Raw genomic sequence first — 27,621 nt, 5'->3', positions numbered from 1 at the left:
ATGACCTGCATCGTATTGATCTCTTCTGTCTCTCTCCTAGTCTCCCTCACCTCCAGACACTGGGCAATGCATTGTTTTACACAACTCTGTGTGTGACACTGAAGGTTCAATCAGATGAGCTGCATTAGAGATAAGGACCATGACCAATAATATTGAATAAAGAACTTAGTATAGGAATTCAATGCTAAGCAGGAGTAGAGGTGGTGAAGAAGTCCACGCAAAACTGTTGTCTCTGAGCTTGACGATAAGCCTGAAGAAGTATGACTCCCTTGGGCTAGGGGTCAGACAGAAAAGCTGAATATGGAGGGGAAAAAAATGAGAAATCAGAACCACCAGGATGAGAATGTGCACCTGATTCTAGTGCCTCTGCTATCTGCTTCAATGCTAGGATTGCCCTGCAGGAAAAGCTGACTCCCCTGAGCACAGATCTGCTCACATGCCTGGCTCAGGATTCAGAGAACTTACGGGAGAAAATCCAGCAGGAGAGAAAGGAGCTGTAGGTCTGCATGTTGTCGCTTGCCAACAAAGGAAGCCAACACTGCCACGCGCTCAGCATCCCAGACCAACCTCCAAAACATAAAACACTACCGGTTCTCTCAGGTCTGGCTGCCAAATCACATGCAAATTCATCTTGTTGTCATCCACAATCCAGAACAATGCTGGGAAGGGGACGTTTGGAAAGGTAGTTAGAGCTCGGCTTAATTGGCACAGTATAAACCTGGATGTGTTATTTGGGTCTCATTTTTAAAACATACTTCTTCAAGATTCCTTTCTGTAACTCCTGAGACCAGCCTAACTACTAAAATGTAGCTCTGTAGCACTTCTCTTTTTTTCTTCAGTCATACGTAGTTTTTGTTTGTTTGTTTTTTTATTGCTTATATCAGCCCCACAAAATGAAAAAATAAAACTTTTCAGCCTGGAAAAAGGCACATACACGTTTTTCACTGGAAATAAAAAAAAGTTCTCAAATAGTGCCTGCGAAGTTAAAGATTTTCTCCATCTTCTCCCCATCTTCTCCCACCTAGAAGAGTTTTTGGCATTTATGGAATTAATTTCATTGAATTATTTCATTTGTACAATTTTAAAAATTAACTCTGGCAGTTTCCATATACACAGAAGTTTTTTCTTTCCAAAAGGTAACTTCCATGATGGCACACAGTAAAATGGAGGCCAACGTGGTGAGTGGTTGGTGAATCTCACCCAGCCCAAAGGTCTTGGATGTTTGTTACGCAGTAGATTTTCATCTTTCTTCCCACATCTTTACCGCATAAATAAATGTTGGAAGCAATGCAGTATTTTCTTTTAAAACAAATTTTTAAGTCCTTTCTGTGTTATGTAATAGAACATATAAACAAATATGTCAAGGTAATCAGCAAGAAAAATCAGTTGAGTACTCTCTGTCAGGCTGCCTGGCCCCCGTTAGCTTTTCTACACCTGTAATAAAAATATCTCTAGTGAAAGGAAACATACAAAGGACAAAAAGTATACTTCTTCCATAAAAATTAAATTTTCAAAGTTGTTCCCAACACACCTGTGTTCTCCCTAGAGAAGTCAGTACTTTGTTGAACTTAATTAGGAGTGAAATGAGTTGTTCGAGCCACAGGATAAAAAGGACCATGGGATTATTTAAAGTATTAAATTTGAAATACAATTTATATTTTTTCCAGAAAAATTTTCTGACTTGCATTTCAGAAATTTTTCAATGTATCAAAATATTGGTTGATTTTAAATATTACATGTTAACAAAGAACTTGCCTCTTTCAACTGCGCCTCTCCTCACATCAAATGTGAACTTGCCCAGTTTTTTCAGGTTGGACACATATTGAACAAAGTGCCTTTATGCTAATTTGAAATCACTCTGTCCTATGCTTAGCAATGAATTAATATCAAGATGGTTTTTCATTTTTGAAAAATGAACTGTGATTTTTTAATAAAAATAAGTCGAGTATTATTTATTATATTTGACAAGCTACTCAGCTAGCTAGGCAACATTTAGTGATGTCCCAGATAAAGATGTAGGTAACATTCTTTAAAAATAGGAGTCCCTGGTGAATTCTTAGGACTTGGCACTGTGTGTGATTGTTAGTTTTGCCTGTACCTCTGAAAAATGGCAAAACGTGAATCCGTTCATTAAAAAGCTGTCAGCCAACTGAAATTCAGAAATAGGCTACTAATGGTAATTAATTAAATTCTACTTTTTTTTCTTAGTGCGTTAAGTACATTGACTCAGTTACAAAAATGAAACCAACAACTTGTTGTTTTTAAGTCAACTCACAAAATGTTGCATCAGGTTTAAGAGAAATCAAAAATTATTTTTAAAAATGTAAACCGAATAAAACATTGAAGTATTTATTCTTTCTCAACAGATAGTATTGCTTTTAAAATGGGATGGATAAAAGCAGCACATTCTGCGGTCCTGTGGATCTGTCTCTTGCTTCAACTTTCAGATTTGCCAGAATTGTTCCACCAAGGGGAAGGGTGCCTTCAACCCTCTGGCTAACAAGCACCTGCACGCCTCTTACACCTACCTGTCTCAGGCTTCTATTTCTACCACCACAGGGCAGCTCTGGAGTGTGTGGGCCCCTTCTCTTGGCCCTGAGGAGAAGCACAAGCACGCTGGGAGTCTCTGGAAGATACTAGCCCAGTATAGGCTCCACGCCCTCTTCCAGGACGTGCAGAAGCCATCCCAAGATGAGTGGCGTAACACCCTGGACACCATGGAAACTTCCCTGGTTCTGGAGAATAACCCAAACCAGGCTCTTTTGGTTCTGCATGCCTTGGGTTCTGCCCCCGCAGACCCCCATCTCTATGACTTCCTGTCGAACCACGTCCTAGAGGAGCAGGTGAAACTCATCAAGAAGATGAACAATCCCCTGACTAACCTCTGCAAGCTGGCTGGCCCCCAGCCTGGGTTTGGCGAGCGGCTCCTTTAAAGGCCAACCTTGAAGCACGACTTGGAGTCTTTGAAGCCCAGCAACCTTAGAGGGGCCCCTCTGACATCCCCAAGGTGCCAGGGCTTGGGCCTGAGCTTGTCCTGGGAGCTACTCAGCAGCTTTTTAACTAACCTGAAGCGCTCTGGCAGGTTGTGGGCCAAGTGGAAACAATAAATCTTTTTGTAGCCAATCAATAAAATTAAAAATTAAAAAATAATAAAATCTAGGGGCGCCTGGGTGGCTCAGTCGGTTAAGCGTCTGACTTCGGCTCAGGTCACGATCTCGGGGTCCGTGAGTTCAAGCCCTGCGTCGGGCTCTGGGCTGACAGCTCAGAGCCTGGAGCCTGTTTCAGATTCTGTGTCTCCCTCTCTCTCTGTCCCTCCCCCATTCATGCTCTGTCTCTCTCTGTCTCAAAAATAAATAAACGTTAAAAATAATAATAATAATAATAATAATAATAAAATCTAATGGATAAAAAAATATTTTGGGGCCTTTCTTTTGAATTATCAATTAACAGTTCACATTCCTTTTTTTTTTTTTTTTAAGTGTACTTATTTATTTTGAGAGAGAGAGCGTGGGGTAGGGGCAGAGACAGAGGGAGAGAAAGAATCCCAAGCAAGCTCCCTGCTCAGCACGGAGCTCCACTAGGGGCTTGATCTCATAACCCACGAGATCATGACCTGAGCTGAAATCAAGAGTCAGACGCTGAACAGACTGAGCCATGCAGGTTCTCCGAAAGCTCACATTCCTCTAAGCAACACTGTTATGAAAAAAAATCTAGATATGAATACATCTGGTTGCTGTATTACAGAAAACATCCAGGGAGGACTACGTTCTGTCCCTCTGAACAGATCTTCTAAACAGATTTCATCCACAAGTAAGAATTACTAAATATCCAGACATTGTCAGAAAAAGACAGATAAATGGAAATACTCAAAGTTAAATAGGAAAGACAGTCTTTCAGTTTTTACTTTGTGGTGATACGCTACTTGAGATATGCCAAGAGCTATAATGCTGTATGTGGGATAGAGTTATTACCTGTATCCTGCCACAGGATTTAGAAAAGCTTTAAGGATAAAGCAGAATTCTAAAGAAGTGAGGTACAGGTTGGGAATGAGAGAAAGGTGGGGACAAGAGGATCACGCATGTAGCAAGAAAGTAACGGCCAAAGGAACGCAGCTATATGAATTGTTACTACATTATTATGTATTAAAGACCATAAAACAGATGATACATTGATTTTTCTGCTAAACCAAACAACCTTAAAAGAGTTTCCAATTGGGGTGTCTGGATGGTACAGACGGTTAAACATCCTACTTCGACTCAGGTCCTGATCTTGCGGTTCCTGAATTCAAGCCCCGTATGGGGCTCTGTGCTGACGGCTCTTTGCTGACAGCTCAGAGCCTGGAGCCCGCTTCAGATTCTGTGTCTCACTCTCTTTCTGCCCCTCCCCTGCTTAAGCTCTGTCTCTCTCTCTCAAAAATAAATAAATATTAAAAAAAAATTTTTTTAAGTCTCCTATCTACAGGAAAGCTTCAGTGTAACAGATTCAAAATAGAAAGAACCCATAGTTATTTTACAGGGCCAAGGTTTTAATGCACCAAATGAAAAATAAACCCTAAAGGGAGGATGCAAACTAGCCCAGAGAGAAATCAGTCATATCACTCATAGGTGGTAATTGGATTTGATTGGTGAAATTTGAGTTTGAGAAGTGCTATGTTTTTTATTATGTAAGTGATCACAGCAACTTGAGACCAGATTAACTTTACCGAAAGTTTCTCCCCTTACAACTCAAATTAAATCTGCAATAGTGGTTGGGGAAACTGCCACATATACCCAAATGCTTTGTTCTCTCTGCATATCAGTCGATAAGTAAAAGCATTTTGTAAACCTACCTGGAATGCCATCTATGATAGAAAGTGCCATTGCATCTAGTAAAGGACAAAAATTATCCTTGTTCATCAGAGACCTCTGTATTGGAAACTTCTACAGAAACTTACAGTTTTCTCCACACTGGAGTGGACCTACATTCTTGAACCACTAGGTAGCTTCCTGAAGATGGGATCATGGTGTGTGCAAATGAATATTCCCTAGATGCCTAATAGAATGACTTGCACACACAGAAAAAGTGCTCTGTGTTGGATGAATGAATGAACAAATGAATTTTCTGGTCTAAATTGTGTTTATATGACTCAAAGCATAGTGACAAGAAAGGTTTGCATTAATTAGTAAAAGCAATACTCTTCCTTTCATTCTGCCCTAGTGGCAATAAGATATCCAGACTGAGATGACCTCTAGACTGTCTGTCTGACCTTATGTGTCAGCTTTAAATCACATCCTCCAAATACTCAGAATAATAAGGGTCTGCATCCGACTAGGAATGTTGAAGGAGATAAAAATCAGACTAAAACTAAGTGAAGGTTTCTGTGAGTGGTTCTTTTTTTAGACAAATAAAGAAATTCAGATGGAGGGGATACACTTATGTTTACAGATTCTTGTTGCCTGCCTGAAGCGTGCAGAATATCCCTTATTTTCTTCTGAAGTCATCCTGACATCAATAGTGCTACCCTCACAAAATGTGAAACCTAATTTGAGAGAAGATCTACCAACACTCATGAAATATAATATGGCAATGAAATATAAAGCAACAAAGAGGGGGTAGCACAAAGTCATGGAAAGCTTAATCAAGGAAGGAGGGTTGGGTAAGACCTTGAAAATAAATAAGATCTGAGTGAGCTGGGATACATCTGAGTATAGTCCATGTAAACAAAACAGTCTTTAGAAACCAAGGTTTTGCATTTGCTCCGTTCTACATGCTTCTAATAGTTTCTTCAGTCTCATTCCAGAAATTGAATCTTTACTATTTCTGTATCCCCTCGTTTCATGTCCCATCTGCACTGGAAAAAAAAAAAAAAAAAAAAAAAAAAGTGCCTCCTTCTCCTGATACCTGATTGTTCTAAGGTGCTTCAGAGAGTTTTCAAACTGTGTTTTAAGCTGATGCTTCCAAGATAAACAGGACCTCAGAGATAATACAGTTTAATCTCTTTATTTTACAAAGAAAGAAAGAAAGGTCTAGAGATAAAAGGTGACTTTTCCCAAATCACATAATAATTAGTGGCAACTCAGCCTAGAACATAAGTATCTAAAATCTGTTTAGTGGAAAAGTGTAATACTGGCTGTTCAGAATCCAAGGCTTGCTATCTCCTAAGATCAAAGAAAATTCAATATGGTGGCTTATAGCTTTCTTTTCTCTTACTAATTATCATTGTTGATATCATGAGACAGAGCAGGGGCTGGATTAGAGTCCCCTCAACCCTAACCACAAAATCCAGCATTCCTCAAGAGCTGAAACCCAGTGCCTCTTGAGTAACATATCTTGCAGGAATGTGGAAGCAGAATGTTAACCAAAGGAGGAACTCAACTACAAAGACTGGTGGACCGCAGGACTGACGTTTCCTTGATGTTCTCTGTATTATAATACTGAAAATTATGACCAGGGGTGGAGTTTAACAGGCAAATGAGGCACACAATGCATATTCTGTCCACTCTGCCAGTGCACCCAACTTCCTGTATTTCTACCTGTCCTATATGCTTAGATGTCACTCTTTTCCTGCCTTACTAGCTTCTTCAAATTTCCCAGGCCTTTGTTCTGAGAGCCAGCATGAAGGACACTTTCCTTTATGCTGTCTCCTTTCTGCTGCTTTGCCTGGAAATTCCCTTTTGGCCCCAATTTCTATTGCTTGGAGAGCCCAAGGACCAGAGTAGGTAACAATTATATTCTGATAATATAAGTACTATGATTATTGTGTGGTACATATCAATTGCTTGCAATTGTCCCTTCTCTAAACTCTGTATTCTTTTATCAGCATACAAGAATAAAACTTATAAATGTCTAGAGGTTTTAATGTATGTTCTTCAATTATGATGTGATTTCCATAGTTTCTCTATGTCAATTGCATAGATTAATATTTCAGGCATACCCTCTGGTCTCTTTATTTTCTTACGTCTAAGCAGAAGTGATTACATTATTTAACTAGCTTCATCTGTCTGTGAGTTTTCCCGTGCCATTACCTAAAGATTTTGTGTATGCCCTTTGCCTTACTCTGTAATTGTTAAAATATATATAATTGATTGACTAGGTTTTATATAATTTTTCACTTTATTCCTTACCATTGCTTGTCACATTAATTTGCATTTTCTTCACTTAGTCCTGGAATATTTCTATTTCTTCTCTGCACCTGAATTGAATACTATATGGATTCAGCAGAAAATAATATATCAGTCTATGGAGCATCAACTTAAAAGCTTTCATGTCACCCATCCTTACCAAAGGATGCCAGTGGAATCCTATGAAAGCAATTGGAGACTGTGTTTCTATACCAGAGCTGCGCAATTCAAGCAAGGCATGACCTATTCAACAATGAGAACAGCCTGATTCCAAGGAACTCAAGGGGAAACATAATTTTGTTCCAGTAACCAGTCACATAAACCAGATATTGGTCCCAGGGTGGCCAAAAGCACACAACAGTTTCTACTTATTAAAAAATTATATTTGGGGGAATGATTTGAGTGCTCATACTAGCTGCATCAATTTTTTTTTTTAAACTTTGAGAAAAAAAACATAGACTTTATATAAGAAGGAAAAAAAAAGTCATAGAGATGTCTTTCTGGTATGACAGAGATAGCCATATACATGCACTGAAACAAGAAAGCTACAATTCTCCAATCCCTTCTTTATTTAAAGTTTAGAGATAATATTTAATGAGTCATCCAGTGGTCAATGGAAGTTCACCCAGTCTCTTATCTGCAATTCTGATATCCAAAAATCAGAAAATTGAAAAAATATATAATTAATTTTGAGGCAGTCTGAAACCCCTTATGCAGTCTGAACCCATTTAACCTCACTTACATTGATATAAACTCATTTATAATATTTATTTGTCCTACCTAGTATGAATATTCACAAATGTCCCTGCAGAAATATTTTATTAATGTGTTTGATTATCCAATGGCACTATTCTTCTCTGCTGTTTGTAGTACATAATAGACTACATTACTTTTCTAAAATGTAAAGATATTTGAATTCCAAACACATCTGGCTATACAGACATATATTAATATTCTTAATGTATATAGCAATATATAGCTTTCAAATCCTTTTCACATGTATGATTCTCTATCCTCTTGAAAACGCTGAAAGTCATAGACACTTTCAGATTAAGAAGTTGAGACTTGGGGTAGCTTGGTGACTTCTCCAGGATTATGAAGCCAGCAATAGCCAAGCCTTGAACTTATGACTGAATTAAAGTTCAATCATTTGATTTAACCTAATGAGTGCCTGCTGTTGAGTGCCCACTGCACAGTAGGGTTCTCTCCACTTTCCCAAATCTGATTCATTATCTGAAGTTGTTTAGTATTTGAAGAGAAAAGCTATTCACAGATTTTAAGGAAAAATTTCTAACTTCGGCAAACATCAGCAATTATTAAATGTAGGTTCAAATATCATAAATGAAGCTGGTATCCTTTCACTTTATCATGCAAATGTTGAGACTCATACATTGTCTACCACTCAAACAATCCGACTACCTATTGAAATCTCTCTTCTTTATGAATATTTCTGATGGTTTTAGTTAGCAAACAAACTAAATCCTAAAAAACAATAGTTTTCCAATTCTGAAATGAATGTAAGATTCATTTTAAGAAAGTTCTGTATAGTCTGTCTTTGTAACTATATCTCAAATCTTGCTTGTGTTTCTACCTAAGATAATGAGAACAGCCTGATTCCAAAGAACTCAAGAGGGAAACGTGATTATGTTCTAGTAATCAATCATATAAACCAGATATTAGTCCCAGGCTAGCCAAAAGCACACAACATTTTCTACTTATTAAAAAATTGCATTTCAAAGTATGAAAGTTCGTTTTCTTGGCTCCTGTAGTTTTTCTTCTTTGTTAATGGAAAGGATACCACTTAGGCCAGGCATTTTTGTGTAGTGACCACTAAAAAAAAACAGTTCCAATCTAAACAGTGAGTGGATCAATTCACCAAAGACGGCAAGACATTCCTCCAGAACAAGTGTCCACCTAACACTTAAGCAGTGTTTCCCCTTTCTTGTTCCACAAGTATGGGTAAGGCCAGCTGACTGCTAGCCTCTGCATCACCATCACAGAATTCCTGAGTTAGAAGTACCCTTGGAGAACACTGACCTTAATGACCTTATGAAGAGAAGCCCAGAGAAGAGAGGAGTCTTGCAATTGGTCACATAAACAAGTCACCAAGTAGAAGCAATTGAGTGAGACCAAAAAAACACCCACGCCAAGAACTTTTTGAAATAAAAGCAATTGTCTTCTGAACCCAAACTACTGACTGGAGTAGGGTGGGGAGGGGCACCAAGAATGGGTTTTTCGTAGAGTAATTTGGGGATTCCTAGGACAAAAGACAAGAAAGATATTCCTACCTCTTTCCTTGCTTTCTTTCTAAGAGAAGCAAGCTGATATATAAAGCATAATGGGGAAATAGAAAAATTTTTAAATGTTGTCACTCTTAATGAGCTAGCTATATCAACTAACATATGGGTGAGGAAAAAGTAGATTAAAAATGGATTAGGTTTAGAAGAAACCACGCAAAGTTGGAAAGAAATACCAACCTTGAGCCCATGAATACTTTCACCACAAACCTGTTTTATTCCAGTTGCCTATATATTCCACAAAATCCGATTCCGTAAAATCTATTCTATTACTTTCTCCTTGAATCTGTAATTTCTGACCAGTGTTTGTACCATTTTTTAACCCTACAAGTTAGGTATCCTTCTTGTATTTTTGGTACAGTCAGCACACATTTAGATTTACCAGTAAGCCTGCCATCCTTGAACTGGTCCCCTCATTTTCTGCCTGGTGCCTGGTCACATGACTGCCCTGAAGCTGAAAATTTAACCTCACACAAATCACCTACATCAAGACAGGGGCAGGGGTGTTTTCACCAGAAAGAAAAATCACCTAGATGCTGATACCAGAGAAAAGGGAGAATGGATTCTGGGCAGGCAAATAGAGCAGATGTCCACTACAGATGGCCTGGCAGAGCTGAGCAGAAGCCCCTCTCGCTGCCATTCTCCACACCACACCTAGATTTAACCAGAGCTGGTCTGCCACTCTCATATGAAGCACCCAGGGTGTTTTAATTTCAGGAGTTTTACAAGATGGGAAAAGGAGACCATTTTGAAATGACTAAGTAGAGGTAACTAGCCCAAGCGGGACTATTATAACCACAATTCCAACAATTTCATGAATATCAAAACAAATGGCAAAGCAAAGAAATGTTCTGGAGGAGATTTAGCAGGTCAGCAATTCGTACCGGTGTAGGCTGACTTAATCAGCTCCTGCCACCAGAGAGGAAATAACAACAGGCTGTTCTTGAACAAAATAACGGAGAATTACAATTGTCTAAAAAGCCATCCAACCTGGTAGCCCTGAAGTGTCTCCTTTAGTGAATTTCTCAAGTAACAACCCAGCAGGCAATGGGAAAGGGCTGTGTATCTCCCAAGGTTCTGAGCCTTGTTTCTCAGCTGGTCTGCCTGTGGGGGCTTTGCCTGTAAGGTTTGCCTGAAGAAATAGGGTAATGTGATTTTGAATGTGCTGAAACACGTATTCATTAGAGAGAAATAAAATTGTCTGAAATTTTTAATGGGTATTTTCAGAAACTTTAAGATGTTTAGCCCTTGCCCAGCACTGGCTTCTCGCTGTACTGCAGAGAAGCTATTAGGGAAATGATTTAAGCACTTTTGGGTAATGAAGGTTTTTGTGTCTATTAGTGTGCTTCTAATTGCATAAAGACGGAGGTACTTGGAGTGATGGTGCTACATACCCAATGACCAAGAAAAGAGCAATAGAGACAGCACGGTCTGTTGGATTAAAAACCCACAAGGTTCTACCATCCACCCCTGCTACCAATAGAAAGTTGCTCAGCTGTGCCACACCAGAACTCCTCCATCTGTAGGAAGGCATAAATTACCGGTAACATAATGACAATAGGAATGTCATCCACGGGATGTAGACATATTATATAGATATATACATATTTATTATTTATAGTACCCTTATGTGACTACATCAAATATGAAAATTGAATAGGAAAAAATATGTGCTACTCGGTAACGTGGGCTAAGACTGAAAGTCTGAAGCATGATTATTAAAGGAAATGAAACATTCTACTGCTACAAGAGAAAGGAATTGAGAAGATAAATTATGGCCATCTTATGAACAAGCCTAGAATTAAAATGTCCCAAAATTCAAAACACGGGACTCTAAAGGGAACTTGCTGTGCAGGTTGTCTGAGTCAATGAATTTGTCATTGTAGATACATTCACTGCATAAAATGTGAGCCCTTTTAAAAAGGGGAGCTGAAAACACTATGGTTGTTGCTTACCTGGCTCATGCAATGGCACTCTCCCCTGTTACTCCATCTACTCCTCTGATCGGCCTTTATTAATTATTTTCTACTCCTCTGTCTGGCCCTTATGGGCTCAGGATTTTCCTGGGATTCCATTTTCAGGTCACTTTTCATACTGATCTAAACCCTTTCTTTGAGGCAATGCCAGTCATCCGTGATTTCAAATCCAGCTCTTTGCTACCTGTGCCCCAGGTGAATACTCCAGATCCAATTTGCCAGTTGCCCACTTGAACTGCAACCCTGAAAAGGCTCAACGGTACTCCACATTTCATCTGTGTTCAATGAATCTCATTTTTCTTTTCCCTTCTTCCCCCTAATTTATTCTTCCTATAACTACTAATTTATTAAATAACAGTTCACTCAAAGCCAAATACCACTTCCCTACACAGACACTCTATTCACTCTCAAGGTCTATAAGTGGTATTATCAAAACACAATCTCCCTCGTTTCTATTACAAATGCCTTAGTTAAGGATCTAATTACTTCTTTAAAATTTTTTTTAATGTTTAAAAATAAAAGTTTTTGAGAGAGAGAGAGAGAGAGGCAGAGTGTGAGTCAGAGAGGGGCAGAGAGAGAGAGAGAGAGAGAGACAGAATCTGAAACAGGCTCCAGGTTCTGAACTGTCAGCACAGAGCACAATGTGGGGCTTGAACTCAGGAATGGCTAGATCATGACCTGAGCCAAAGTCAGACGCTTAACCCACTGAACCACCCAGGCGCTCCATGATCTAATTCCTTCTTACTTACCCCTCCACCTATGGTCTCTTCTTTCCAATCCACATCTATTTTCCTAAACTGCAAATCTACATCACTGTCTTTATATCTAGTATCTTTTCAATGACTACAGAAAAAAAATCAAACTCTTTTTAAAAGGCATTCTATGCATTTTCATCTAGCCCAAGCTGATCTCTGTCTTCAACATGTCACCTAATTCTTTGGACAAATTTCCTCTAACTCTGGGCACAGCATGTTTATCGATGCAGCCATGATGTTATTCCTGGTGTGCTCAGATTCCTTCCCTCCAACCTTCTCCTTGAAGAAAGCTTATCCATTGTTTAATATGCACATTAACTAATACCTCCTTTCCCATGACTCCACAAATGATTGCTTGCTCCTGGCTAGATTCCTGTTCGTAGTCTCTGTTACTAGTTATCAGGTAGCAGTGAAAGTGTCTGTCAGCTTCCGCCATCTCTTCCTGTTCCACTCTGAGCTCCTCAGTGGTAAAGATAGATTTTATTCATCTGCTATGCACAGACCCTCTCACTCAGTACTGGGTAATGGAATATTAAATAAAAAGCAAGAGAGTTAAGCCAAATACATGACTAAAAAAAAAAATTAAGTAAATCAGATCATCTAGGTTTATGTCCTAAATCGTTAACTACCTTAATGATCCTGAAATATAAGCTTTATACTTCTGTCAGTATGAGTTTCTTCATCTGTCAAAAGAGGGAGTTGGACTAGGTGTCTGACAAGTTTTCTCAGCACTTCTATCCCATAATATCCATAATTCATAGTTGAAGTTTCATGCCTAATTTTTTTTAAGTTTTATAGAAATCTACCATATTCACTCATGAAAAGACAGTATTGCAAAGAGTCAGTGCCCCGCCCAATATCAAAATATTTTGTAAAGTTTTAAAAATGTAAGCAGTGTGATCTTGCCATAGTACTAGACAAATAGATTGCTGGAACAGAATAGAGAACTCAAAATTGATCTATGCATAGGTGGTAAGGAATAACAGAATAGGACGCACTAAGCAGTGGTTAAAGAATAAGCTAGTTAAATATGCTGTTAGGAAAATTGATCATCCCTACGGGAAAAATAAACTTATATGACTATAATACAACATACCCAAAAGTATATTACAGATGAATTAACGACCTAAAATATGGGAGATGAAACATTTAAATGATTATAAAATAATATACTTCTATAGTGTTCGCTATATCTTAGACACTCTTAAGTGCCATACGGACATTAATTCTATCAATAACCCTAGTAGGGAGGGAAATTCATTTATCATTTTTTATTATTCAATTTACGGAAAAGGATAATTATGGAACAGAGAGGTTAGTAAATTTACTGATAATAAGGGACTGCATTAGGATTTGAATTAAGCATTCAAATTTCTTGCCTCAGAAACTGAGCTCTTAAGCAAACTGCCAGCAATGAGAGACAGAAGGCTTTCTTTTAAAAGAACTGAAAAGCACAATAGCAAAGAGAAAGACATGCAAATGTAACTAAAAACTTTTTTTTTTAAGAATAAGTCAATTTCATGTTTTAAAACAAACCAGCCTGGGACAAAATACTTGCCTCACAAATGACTTGTAAATAATTGCTCTAACCCTAGATATAAATAAGAAAAAAAAAATCACCCAACAAAAGAGTACAGACAGTATATGAACCTACAACTTTAGAAAACCTAATCAAACTCTAATAAGTAAATGAAAAGACACTCAATACCACTGATAACCAGATAAATTAAAAAAAAAAGGAGATAATATTTTTGTCCTTCGGGCTGGAAAAAAGTCACTATAATTATAGTCTAACTACTGACAGATACTCTCCCTAAGAATGGAAATTGATCAACCAATTTGTAAAGCAATTAGGCAACACATAAAAAAGTTCAAAATGTGACTACTGTTAAAAAAAAAGTGACCTAACATCTTCTCTTGTTAGTATCTATTCTAGAGAAATCACCAGTACATAAAATAATGAAAATGTACATAGATATTCATTGCTACAATGTTTGTAATAGTAAAATATTGGGAACACTCTAAGCATATATCAGAAGAAAATTGGGTAAATAAAAGATGATATAGATAGATAGATAGATAAATCTAAAAGCAATTTTTGCATAAAAATAAGAGTTGTTCAATAGTGCAAAAACAGAATTCAATTGATATAAATGTGTAAATCACATAAAACAATATTATAAATTCTCTATGCCAACATATATGTTCATTTACAAGTTTATTTTTAATAAAATAATATATACCAGTTAAGATACGATTGTATCAAAAGAAAAAAGAAGTGGGTAGGTAGAAGCTGGTCAGTTTTATCTCCAATGTTATAATTTTCTTTAAGTTATTGTGTTTGTATATTACATAATTTTGAAAAAACATGAAAAATAAACTATTTTCTTTAATTATGACACAGATCGTATTATGGAAACCTATAGAAATTTCAAGGACTTTCAAAGTTAAATCTTAACAACCAGGTTGATGCAAATTATTGGAATTTTGAAAATATCAAGTAGGAAGCAGAAAGGGATGAAAACTTAAGCAAACATTTTTTTTTCCCATCTATCATAAGGAAGTGTCATTAAATTATATTTTAAGCTACGGAAATGCTATTACAGATATAAAAGCAATCTGTGGTAACTGGAGGAGAAATACGTATCCACTAGCACTCTGATAAACTGCTAGGGTTTCTGCTTTTTTATTTCTTATTCTTTGGAAAAGCATAAAGGAACTGATAAGATGGTTTAATTAAAAGAAGTAGAAAAAATAGTGTCCTGGGAGATAGCCTAATAATACTGCCATTACTTCCACATGCGCTCAGCTCTAGGTCTTATTGCCTATCTGAAAGAATACAGCATATTATGAAGCAAAATTCTTTTTTCTCTGTGTTACTTTTATCCCTGAAATATACATAAGAGAAGAAAGGTAAATTTCCTTTTCTGCTCTAATTTTAAAAAATTCTGTTTGCAAGATTCACGTATTTGTTCTAATATAGACACTATGTGTAATTATCTCATCAACTGAGCAAACTATTTACAATCTTAAAAACAAAGCCTTATGCATAATTTTATTTAAGTCAATTTGTGATTCATTCATCTGTGAAAAATAGAGGCATGACATTTATTTAACAGCAGCTAGTGTGCTATGGGCCATTTTTCCTCCCTTGGCCAGGATACATTTTTCTTGGTTGGAATCTCATTGCAGTCTTTTCTCTGGGTAGAGGTGCAGTTTCATATTCTTTTATAGAATTCAGAGTTTGGTCACATGGCATAGAAATATCATTCTAGTTCATGCACCGTATCTTCACTCCAATATTCCTGGTGATCAGTGTGCATGCACAGCTCAGTTTCTCTTACTATTGGCACAGCAAACACTTTCTAATTTAGAAATGTCACAGCGAGTTAATATGACCCATCAGTGACTACATCGTATAAGTCAATGTAAATTACCTGATTACATAGTGTAAACACACACACGCACATGCACACACACGCTATGCATATAGTACACATATATATGGATGTATATATTCATTTATGTATTTCCATTTGATTACTGAGTAATCATTCTTACTCTATACTCTGCACTCACACACACACACACACACACTCACACATTCTTGCACATTTATGGGGTCTCAGGTGGAGTAAAGCAAGAACTGACACAATGAACATAGCTGAAAGAGAAAAATAGGCTAATTTTATAATTATTATTTTTTTATATTTATTTTATAATTATAAATATAATTATAAATATTTTATAATTATTTATAATTATTATATTTATTATTAGGCAGAATTGAGGCTTAAAGAAATTAAATGACTTTCCAAATGCATACACTATACATCTACAATGCCCAAATCATTCTTCCTGGAGTTAAATCCACATAGCCAATGTATAACCTCTCATTTTATTCTTTATTCAGAATTCTTTTTTAAAGTTTTTTATGTTTATTAATTTTTGAGAGACAGTGCATGCTCAAGCCAGGAAGGGGCAGAAACAGAAGAGAACAGAGGTTCCAAAGTAGGCTCTGTGCTGACAGCAGAAAGCCCGATGCAGGCCTCGAACCCATGAACCCTGAGATCATGACCTGAGCCGAAGTCGGATGCTTTAATGACTGAGCCACCCAAATGCGCCTTTATATGGAATTCTTAATGTAGAATTGGGTCAGAAAAACAGCGGGCTCCTCTAATGTTCTTCTGACTTTGAAGGAAACAGGTGAGGGAAGAAACGTCATATCCACCCAGACGGATGAAACAATTAGAAATGCCACAGATGCACGTCAACCTGTGTATTATTTACGTATGGCCATATAATATATCCAAGGAATGTTCAGATTCAAACTGTATTACAGCTATCCTTAAAATTCTTACCTCAGGCAACTAAGTGGCTCAGTCGTTAAGCATCTGACTTTGGCTCGGGTCATAAACTCACGGTTGGTGAGTTCAAGTCCCACGTCGGGAGAGCTTGACCCCGCTTTGGATAAAAAAACATGAGCCCTGCTTCAGGGCAGCCCCGCTTCTCTGTCTCTGTCTCTCTCTGCCCCTTGTGGGATTCTCTCTCTCTCTCTCTCTCTCTCTCTCTCTCTCTACCTTTCACTCAGTTGCTCTCTCTCTTTCCCTCTCAATAAATACATACATACATACATACATAAAATTTTCACCTCATTAAATGTTTTCATCTTTACATGATTCTCTTTCCCAGAAAGACAAAGCAAAGAAAAAATACAGATAAGAAGAAATGATTAAACCACCTGATGTTGATTTTCTTTTATACTGTCTCTTAGACCCGAGTTTACTAAGCACAGTTTCAACCAAAATGTTACCATTCAGTATTGGGGTTGAGATTTTATAGTATTATCTATAATACTAAAGCCAACTTTCCAGACTCTGGCACAATTGGTGGCAAGACCTCACAGTTTCGCTGAGTTGGGCCCCGGGCCTTAGGTAGTACTTGGGACAGAATTTTAGAAACTCTAGAAAAAACTCGAGTTACTTATTGAGAAAGAATCAAGTAAATATTAAATGTTAAAGCTTCCTTTTCTCTTTCTCTTTTTCTTTGAAAGTGATACCAAGAGTTGAGTTACTAATAAAATCATAACCATTAGCCTGCTCAAATTTAATATACACATTTTCTTGTGGTCTTGGACTTGGAGAGGTGACTTAACACTCACGAGGGCAGAATTTTTCTTTTATTGAGGTGGAACATAGCCTTAAACATAGTATATATGCATATAGTCCAAATTAAAATTCTTATTTTGATATGAACACATATAAAAACTATTATTTTGCTGATATTTTTCAGAATTGTCTTCATAGTCTATGGCAAGAGAAAAAAGAGAACATTTTTTTAATGTCTATTTCTTCTTACTTTCACTAAGGCTTTCAACATACTTCCAGAGAATTTTATGGCGGATTTAATGCTGAAGAAAATGTTATCTTATTTTTAGTTGAATAAATTATTATGCCCCCAAATAAGCCTTTCCTTTTCCTTTAATTTGCAAACAACAGTATAATACCTTGTTACAAACTTGCAGCAATTTCTTCTCAGAAATTCGGGAGGAAAGTGACCTCCCTCCTGGTAACTATAAAATTTGTTTTGACAACCTCTGAACATGGGCATTCCATAGTCTGGAATTTTTGATCATCTGAACTCTTCCTCTCCACAGAAAACATTTCCCAATTGTGCGTTAACTTCCCTTGTACACTGAGCAAAAACAGACCTCAGTATATCCAGAAGCATCTTTGCAAGGATCTGGAGTTTTCATCAGTGATTTTTGTTTATCAAGTTCAACCCGGATGGAATGCCAGTGGACTAGTGTATTATTTACTAGAATGTACTCAAATAAGTATATATGTGATGTCACGAATTTTCCACGCAACACCTTTTCACTGCCAACTGCTTGTCAAAATATTTAGAAGTACAGGTTCCACCACCAATTTCTCAGGTGGCACCAAATTACTTTAGGTAGCAAATCCTTAGCATTAGCAAAGAATGTGTGCAAAAATCTTCTAGAGGACCTGCTTTCATGGCTAACATCATAGCCTACCGTATCATTAATTTCTATATCCGGAAAAGAAAATAATAACACCAGAATAACACAGTTCCTATGAGGTTTTCATGAGGTCAAGAGGAAGAGCTGAGATTTCTGGATGGCAGTGAAACAGAGTCCCGGGCAACCTGACGGCATCTGCCCTCCAGCCCCAGAACAGCTGCTTCTCCAATTTGTTCTTCAACCAAACTTACATGACTTTACCTGATTAAGGTAATCAAAAGTCAGAATGTTAAATATATGAATACAAAGATTATACTCCATTTCCCTTTTTTGCAAAAATCCTGCAGCTTGTAATGAATGATCTTTTATATACTTCACCTCCTATCAGCTGGCATGTAAGGTCCTTCATGACTGTGACACGATCTCTATCAATATCCAGTAACATTGATTACCTTGCTCTCTTGCAGACACGAAACCTCCAATAATCACGGAACCCAAAAAAAGGCTGGATTTCCTCCTCTCCTACCACCAACACCAGAAGCAACAACAAAAATAAAATACCTTTTATTTTATATATCAGTGTCTCATATCTGCATAATCTTTGCTTCCTTGTTTTTTATTTCCTACTATTCATCATTAGCCTTGCAACGTTATCTACAAATATATTTTAAATCTTGCTACTTTTCTCCGCTGCCTTTCAGTGCTAAGACCTAGAGTTTCAACCCCCTCCCTTCCCTGGATCAATGCAAGACTTTGAGTTGGGCTCCTTGCTCCCATTGGCATTTCCAAGTATTGTTCATGCACCTGAAGGGGCACCATTCTTATAACAGACATGGTATATTTGTTTATTTATTACAACACTTTTCTTAGGATGGAAGAATTGTCATATTCTGACAAAATCTTAATAATATGATAATACACATTTTCTGACAGGTAGAAGTGAAGTGTCTTAATAGATACTTTTTTCTAATTTACAAGAAAGCATTATGTGGGTTATTGGCATCTCTATTTCCTGCCTACAATCTATTCTCCACACAGCAAGCTGGAATAATCTTTTTTTAAACAGGTGCGAGATTATGTTAATCCTCTGTTTAAAACCCTGCTATGATTCTCATTATATCTTGAATAAATTTCTAATTCCCCACCATTGCTCCTCAGTCCTTAAAGAACTTGACCCTGGCCTATTTGCACAAGCTCGTCTTAAACCTATCTGCCAAATGTTCATCATAACTTCAGCCAACCTGGCTTCCCTTCATTTCCTCGAACATGAAACACTTTCCCTCGTCAAGTTTTATGCACTTGCTGTTTCTTCTGCCTAGAAAATTATTTTCTCTTATCTTCACATGGCTGGCTCTATTTCAATCTTTTCATCTTTGTTAAAATATTACCTCTTTGGAGAGGCCAACAGCATTAACTTTCTAAAGGAGTATTCTTTTCCCTTCCCAGTTAGTCTACCTTATCACCCTACTTGTGTATTTCATAGAATCTGTTGTAAGCCACAAACACACTTTTATTTAGTGGCCATCTTTTAATCTTTGGCCTTTCTCCGATAAAATATTAACCCATGTAATTAAGAATGTCCCACAATTATCTCAAACACCACAAATGGTGTTTGGCGCTTAGCAGGCATTCACTACATTAAAAAAAAAAAATATTCTAACTCTTTTGGTCTTTTAGGTGACTTCTATGAACTGAATTATTTACCCCTAAAATTCCTATAATAAACCTCTAATCCCCAAAATTTGGATCTTTAGAAGATGATTAATGTTAAATGAGGTCATAAGGGCAGGGCTCTAATCTGACAGATCTGATGAATTTATAAGAAAAGTCTCTCTCTCTCTCTCTCTCTCTCTCTCTCTCTCTCCACACACACACTCAGAGGACTGATTATGTGAGGTCAAAATGGCCATCTGCAAGTCAGGAAAAGAGCCTTCAACAGAAAAGGAGCCTTGTTTGGGGCGTCTGGGTGGCTCTGTCCATTGAGCATCTGACTTTGGCTCAACACATGATCTCACCATTCTGGAATTCAGGAACCAAATCAGGCTCTGTGCTGACAGCTCAGAGCCTGGAGCCTGCTTCAGATTCTGTGTCTCTTTCTCTCTGCCCCTCCCCACTTGCACTCTGCCTCTCTGTCTCTCTTTCAAAAATAAACATTAAAAAAAATAAGAAAGAAAGAAAGAAAGAAAGAAAGAAAGAAAGAAAGAAAAAGAAAGAAAGAGAGAGAGAGAGAAAGGGAGCCTTGCCAAAACCTCAATCTTGGGTTTTCCAGCCTTTAGGGCTACTTGAAAATAAATTGTTAAGTCACCTAGTCTGTGACTTATTATGACAGGCCATAGTCTTATTATGGCAGGCCACACAGATTAAGAGAGTGACCAGTGCTAAGCACTGTCTGTATGCCATCTGTGTATTGAAGCATAGAGTTATTGCCTAATTTTTTTCCCACTGTATCCCAAGTGTCTCACTAAGCCATAATAGGACATGAAAAAACAAAATGTGCTTTATGACCATATTTATGATCATATTTGATTTTGATTTCGATTTTGAAAACACTAAATTCTTGAGAACTATAGAAGAAATACAGTCAAATGATAGAGAAGAACTAGGATGAACTGCTGGTTCATGAGTAACAAAATTTAGATAGCTCTGCTCTCTTCATTCTCACTTGTTGACATGCTTTACATTTAGAGGATCCAACTCAAGTATGTTCTCCTTCTATCCTTCCCAGCACATTTAATTAGCCTTCTTGCACCCCCTAGGCCCAATGCATATACTCTTCTGTGGTACTGATTCAATTCTGCCTTGTTGTTAAGGTTATTAGTCAATACCTGATCTCTTCCACTAAGTTGGAATCTACTTTGGAGTCAGGGATTTGCTGTGTCCAGAAATCGTCCTCAACGATTTTTATTTTAAAGTGAATGAGTGAATAAACAAAATAAATGAATAAGCGAATGGGGAAGAAAGAAACACTGATACAAAAGTAAGGCAATTCCTCCCAATTGTTGGAAGTTACATCCCTGAAGATACCTCATTAGCATGCCTGAGATTGGCAAATTTGAAATTCCAGAAAATAAGTAACAAAAAAATATATATATGTATGTTTTCATGTATGTATACATGTGTGTGTATATATATATATATGTTTATATATATATGCATAATATGTGTGTATATGTTATGTAAAATTTACAGTGATATTTTCTCACTCTGACCCTCCTGTCTCCTTAAGATAACTCTTGACTACATTCGGCCCACCCAGGGAATCCAGAATATTCCCATCTCAAGACCCTTAACTTAATCACATCTGTACATTTCCATTTGCCACTTTAGAAAACACATTCACTGATTCTGAGGATTGGGATGTGGACATCTTTCAGGAGCCACTATTTTATATACCACACAGCCTATTGGACAATAGTAGCAGAGCTTATGACCATGATTTTTTGGAACTGGCTATCAAAAACTAGTGAGGAAATCAATTTCTCATGATCTAGAGAGAGTGAGGGCAAAAAACTTTTTCATGTTCTCTTTAAGAGCCTGCACCAAAAGTATATAAATATCAAAATGTAAGTTAGTTTGCAAATATTAAACTGTGTTAAGTTCAAATAAGCATTGATTACAGATACTTAAAAGAAAAAAAAAAAAAAAACAAATCCTAGGACTTTAAATAGAATAACACAGGGGAGCCTGTGTGGCTCAGTCAGTTAAGCATCCAACTCTTGATTTGGGCTCAGGTCAAGATCTTGCGTTCGAGAAATCGAGCCCTGGATCACACTCTGTGCTGGGAGTTTGGAGCCTGCTTGGGATTCTTTCTTTCCCTCTCTCTCTCTGTCCCTCCCCTTCCTCTCAAAATAAATAAATTAACATTTTTTTAAAGTTAAAAATTAAAAATGGAAAAACATACACACAACTGCTTAGTTAATATTTATTCAGTATTTTCTGTATTTTATATATACATATATATGTATATATACATGTATATATACACATGCAATATATACAAATATATTCTTTATATATATATGGAGAGAGAAAGACAGAAATTAACTACAGAAATCTGCTGACTGCAAGCTAGAGAAAAGTCACTGGTGTAATTCAGTCCAAGTCTAAAGGCCTGAGCAAGAGTCCAAGTCCCCAGTATTAGAGGGCTGTGGGAATAAAGCACAGTCTGAGTCTAAAGGCCCCAGAACCAAAAGCAGTGATATCTGAGGACTGAGGACAAAAAAGATGGATGTTGCAGCTTAAGCAGAGAGGGCAACTTTGTCTTTCCTCCACCTTTTTGTTCTGTTCAAGCCCTCAGCGGGTTGGATGATTCCCATCCACATCAGTCTACCAATTCAAATGCTAATCTCTTCTAGAGACACCATGACAGACTCATCCAGAAATAATGTTTCACAAGCTATCTGAGCATTCCTTAGCCCAGTCAAGTTGACACATAAAATTAATTCTTGCAAAGTGTATGTACATGTGTATATTGTAAATCCTTAAAGAAAATATAAAAGAAACAATGCAAAGATAATTAGATAAAATGCCAATCGATGTTTTAAAATGTCAGTAGAAAAGAAATAGTTATATCTGAATAACCAAAAAGAAAAAAGAAAAAAAGAAAAGAAAAGGCAATAACAGGGAACAGGACAAACAAACAAAAGAGATGGGAGAAACTGAAAATATATAAAATTGGTAGATATTAATCCAACCACCTTATAATTACATTTAATGAAAATGGTCAGAACAATTAAAATTCAGTGACTGTCAAATTAAGTAAGAAGAAATCAAGATCCAAGAATATTCTGTCTCCAAGAAAACCAATTTAAACATAATGACATATAGGTAAAAAGTGAAAGGATGGCAACAAATTTGATGATTAAATACAAATCAAAAGAAAGCTAGAATAGCTGTACTGATGTCAGAAAAAAAAGTAGACTTCAGAACAAGGGAAAATACTGAGAAAAGGGGCCAATACATGACTATAAAGGGTCAATTCATTAAGAAGAAATAAAACTTCTAAATATATATGCACCTAACAACAAAGCTTCCAAACTCAAGAAGCAAAAATTTAATAAAACTGAATAGTTAAAAAGACACTTATACCTAAAGACTTCAATACTTCTCTATCACAGATAGAACAATTGGATGGAAAATCCTATCAACCAGCTTGATCTAATAGATATTTATAGATCAATATCCAACAATAGCAAAATAGATATTCTTTTCAAGTACATGTGGAACATTCGCAAACACAGACCATATTCTTAGACACAAAACAAACCTTTACATATTTAAAAGGATAGAAATCATACAAAGTATTCTCAGGCCATATAGAATTAAACTGAAAATCAGCAATAGAAAGCAACTAGGAAATTCTCAAATATTTGGCAATTAAACAACATAATGTAAGTAATTCATGGAACAAAGAGGAAGACTCAAAGGAATTAAAAAATATTTTTAAATGAATGTAAATAAAAATAAAATATCAAAATTTGTGAAGCTAAAGTAGTGCTTGGGGGAAATTTGCAGCACTAAAATATCTCTATTGGAAACAAAAGATCCCTGTGGTAGTTTAAAATACATTGTCAAATTCTTTGATTCTCCTCCCTTTCAAGAGGTGAAGCTCCTTCTTTGAGGATAGACTAAAGGTTACTTGATTTCATGATGTATTACAAGGTCACAGTAATTAAGACAGAGTGGTATTGGTGTCATGATAGGCAATCAGATCAAAGGTCCAAAATATAGTCTGGAATTAGACCCACAGACATATACAAATAACAACTGTGACAAAGATACAAATACAATTAGGTAGAAAGAGCATAGATAGCCTTTTTAACAAGTAGTGTTGGCACAATCGGACTTTCATTCATCACAAAAACAATAAAACTTGACCCATACCTCACTCCTTTTACAAAAATTGGCAAAAAATAAATCATACCTAAAGAACTATAAAACTTCTTGAAGAAAACATTGGAGAAAATCTTTGTGACCTCAGATTAGGCAAAAAATGCACAATATATAGAGGTACCTGGATGGTTCTGTCAGTTGAGTTGACTCTTGGTTTTGGCTCAGGTCATGATCCCAGGTCATGGGATTGAGACCCACATCAGTCTCCATGCTGAACGTGGAGCCTGCTTAAGATCCTCTCTCCCTCTCCATCTCCCTTTGCCCCTCTCCCCTCCTTGCACTCTCTCTCTAAAAATAAAATAAATCTTTTAACAAAAATGCACAATGTATAAAAGAAAACCATGATTAAATTTTACCAAAATTAGGAACTTTTGTGCCCTGAAAAGAATGAAAAGAGAAACCATATGTTTGACAAAAGACTAGTACCCAGAATATGTAAAGTGGTTTCAAACTGAACACTATGGTGACAAACAATACTGTTTTAAAAATAGGCAAAAGATTTGAACAGACACTTCACTAAAAAGGATATATGAATGGCATATAAGTCTATGGAAAATTGCTCAACATCACTATTCAGAAAATATGAATTAAAATCACAGTGAGATATCATTAAAGGCTCATTCAAATGACTGAAGTTTAAAGGGAATAAAATAAAATTAACAATAACAAACACCAGTGAGGATATACAGCTATTGAAACCCTCATACATCGTTGTTGGGAATGCAAATGGAACAGCAATTCTACTCGTAGGTACTCATCCAAGATAAATTAATTTTAGTTCATACCAAAACTTGTGTATGACTGTTTAAAGCAGCTTCATTCATAATTTCCAAAAACTTGAAGTAACCCATATGTTCTTCAACAACTACATGAATGAACAAACTGCAGTACATCTATAGGATGGAATACTCAGTAATAGTAGGGGGAAAATGAAGAATACAATATGGATGAATATCAGACGCATTATGCTAAGTATAGGAAACCAGACCCAGTGTGGTAGGGTCCCCTCCCTAAGGAGAAAAAACAAAACAAAACAAAACTCAAGACAACCTGGCTATATGTGTACGTGACAACATCCCTCATGATCTTGTAACAGGAGACCAGTTAATCAGACTGCATTTTTCTGTGTGTTAACATATATGGGAAACAAAGAAATATAGAATATATAAAAAATCTATGCCACATGGCGTTCGGGACTCAGTTCTTCGGGTACAAACCCAAGTGAGCGGTGCCGACACGAATGAAGTTGCTTCCTGGAAAGAAAAGCCTCAGTGTCACAACACTCTGTGTGAGAATCCTGCTACACCAGAGGCTGCATGAGACGTGATTCCATTTAGAAGACTTTCTAGAAAGACAAGACTGTCAGTACAGAAAAGAGATCAGTAGTTTCTAGGGGATATGAGGTAGGAAGAGAGGTTGTTTACCAGGGAGTACCCCGGGGGAACTTTTGGTTGGTGGAACCATAGTCGTAGACATTTGTGACAGTATGAACTTTTCAAAATCCATAGAGAAATCTGTGATGAAAACAGCTTTCCTTTTCTTTATAGCAAACATTTCTTTCACAGAACAGTTACCATTGAAAAACAAATAATTCTCGAAGCAGATGCATACACACACACACACACACACACACACACACACACACCGTCATTCCTTATTATTCATGGATTCCATATTTGCAAATTTGCCTGCTAGCTAAAATTTATTTGGAACCTCAAAAGCAGTACTTAGAATCCTTCATCGTCATTTATGGGCATGGGCAAATACAGGATTTTGAAAAATTTGAGTCACATGGTCTGCACCTTCCCAGATGAGACCGAACAAGACAACACTTTGCCTTCTTATTTCAACTCTCATACTGTAAATGAGCGTCCTTTGGGGTGTCTATCTAGTGCCACATTTTTCACATTTTTGTGCTTTTTGTTGGTGATTTCATTGTTTACAATGCCCCCCCCCCCAAGAATACTGCTTCAGTGCTGTCTCATGCTTCCAAGGCTGGGAAGTCTGTCATGTGCCTTAGGGAGAAAATATGTGCATGAAATAAGCTTCATTGAGGCTGGAGGTACAGTGTGGTTGGCCATGAGTTCAGTGCTCATGAATCAACACCATCTAGTATACCAAGAATCTGTTTACAAAAACACACATAAAACAAGATTATGTACTGATCATCTAATGAAAATGTTGTGATCAGAGGCTCCGAGGATTCGCCCTAGGAGAAATGGTTCAGTATTCATTATGTCAGTGTTCACAGTGACATAGGACATAACCACTGTGACTAATGACAGCCAAGTGTATTATATAGGTTTATATACATGTATAAAAGATATACATAATTATATATTTGAAATAGCATTACATTTAATTCTAAACCTTACAAAAGTCAATAAGTGACCATTTTTTAAACTCCTAGACTAGGTTTCATACTTGTATAATCTTGTATAACTTGTACAATGCTGAAATCATTTTTGCAGTCATATCCCTTCTGGAGCTTATTCTCAGTTCAAAGACTTTATGTAATAAAGTTTGGCATCACAAGTCACTTTTCTGTGGTCTTCTTCAAATTTCAAGTTGTTCAGTGATTTCCAGTGGGAAGGGTACAGCTTAATTCCCTCTTAGCGGTAGTGTGATTGCAATGGACATTTTGTTCAATTTACATTTTATCAGAACCCCGAATCTAATCTCTCCCTCTCTCAACCAACAGAAAGAATGAAAAGATGAGAAAAAAAAGTCGCATATTTCCTTCTATCTAGTCTCTGCTCTTAACTTTCAATAAACAAAACCATATAGTGTTTCTACCTGTATTTTAGGATCATGGTTATCATCATTTATTCTATAATTAGAAAAGCATTATTGATTAGTCTTTCTTAAAAGTAGAGAACTTTTCTTTATACATGAAAGTTCAAGAATTTAACTATGCTCTACAGGGGTTACTTGAAATACACTCACATCTCTCTTAAAAGCTGATGTTGCATTCAGCACCAGTAAATACTTCCAGGCTTCGTTAGTTAAAGGGACAAACACATCTGAGATGGAAATTTAAACATTTAAAGCCACTGAGGTTTTTTTAAAAGGATATTTAAAGTGTTCTCAGAAAATCAATTACAATTAAACTGTGATAATGTTTGAGGAGGTGGCAAAGAAGAGACATCAAAACCAAAGCCTTCCCAGGGAAATGAAACATAATTCCTTTTTCCTCCCTCCTTCCCTCCCTCCTTCCTACCCCCTTTCCTCCTCCCTTCTTTTTTCCTGCCTTCCTTTTTCCTTGTTCTTCCCTTCTTTTTCCCCTTTTTTCTTCCCTTCGTTCTTTCCTTCTTATTTTATTCATTTACTGAATGTTTATTGAGCCCTTTGCAAGTTTATATTCCATCCAGTTCAGTCTCTCTAACTTTATTTTTTATAAGGATATTTATTAGGACTAGTTCTGAACCAAAATGGGAAGTTTGTCTTCTCTGACTCTCCCCTTATGGTACCTACAACAGGTATCTCCCGCACCAGACTCAGAGAATCTCTTCTCCTCATGGCAGCCAAGTAGGGTACTTACAGCTTATCCAAGTTTGAAGGAGAAAATACACGCTGTACATGCTTTTATTTTCCCTCTGTGATGATGATAGTAACTTT

General features: G+C 36.8%; 1 pseudogene; it reads left to right on the top strand.

Moving 5' to 3' along the window:
- LOC125917730 (ferritin light chain-like) overlaps window positions 1-3,107 on the top strand; it is a 45,053-nt pseudogene extending 41,946 nt beyond the window's left edge.
- Window positions 3,108-27,621: the final 24,514 nt, after the last annotated feature.

The sequence above is a fragment of the Panthera uncia genome, unplaced genomic scaffold (assembly GCF_023721935.1).
Source record: "Panthera uncia isolate 11264 unplaced genomic scaffold, Puncia_PCG_1.0 HiC_scaffold_231, whole genome shotgun sequence".
NCBI lineage: Eukaryota > Metazoa > Chordata > Mammalia > Carnivora > Felidae > Panthera > Panthera uncia.
This window is presented reverse-complemented; position numbering and strand designations above follow the sequence as displayed.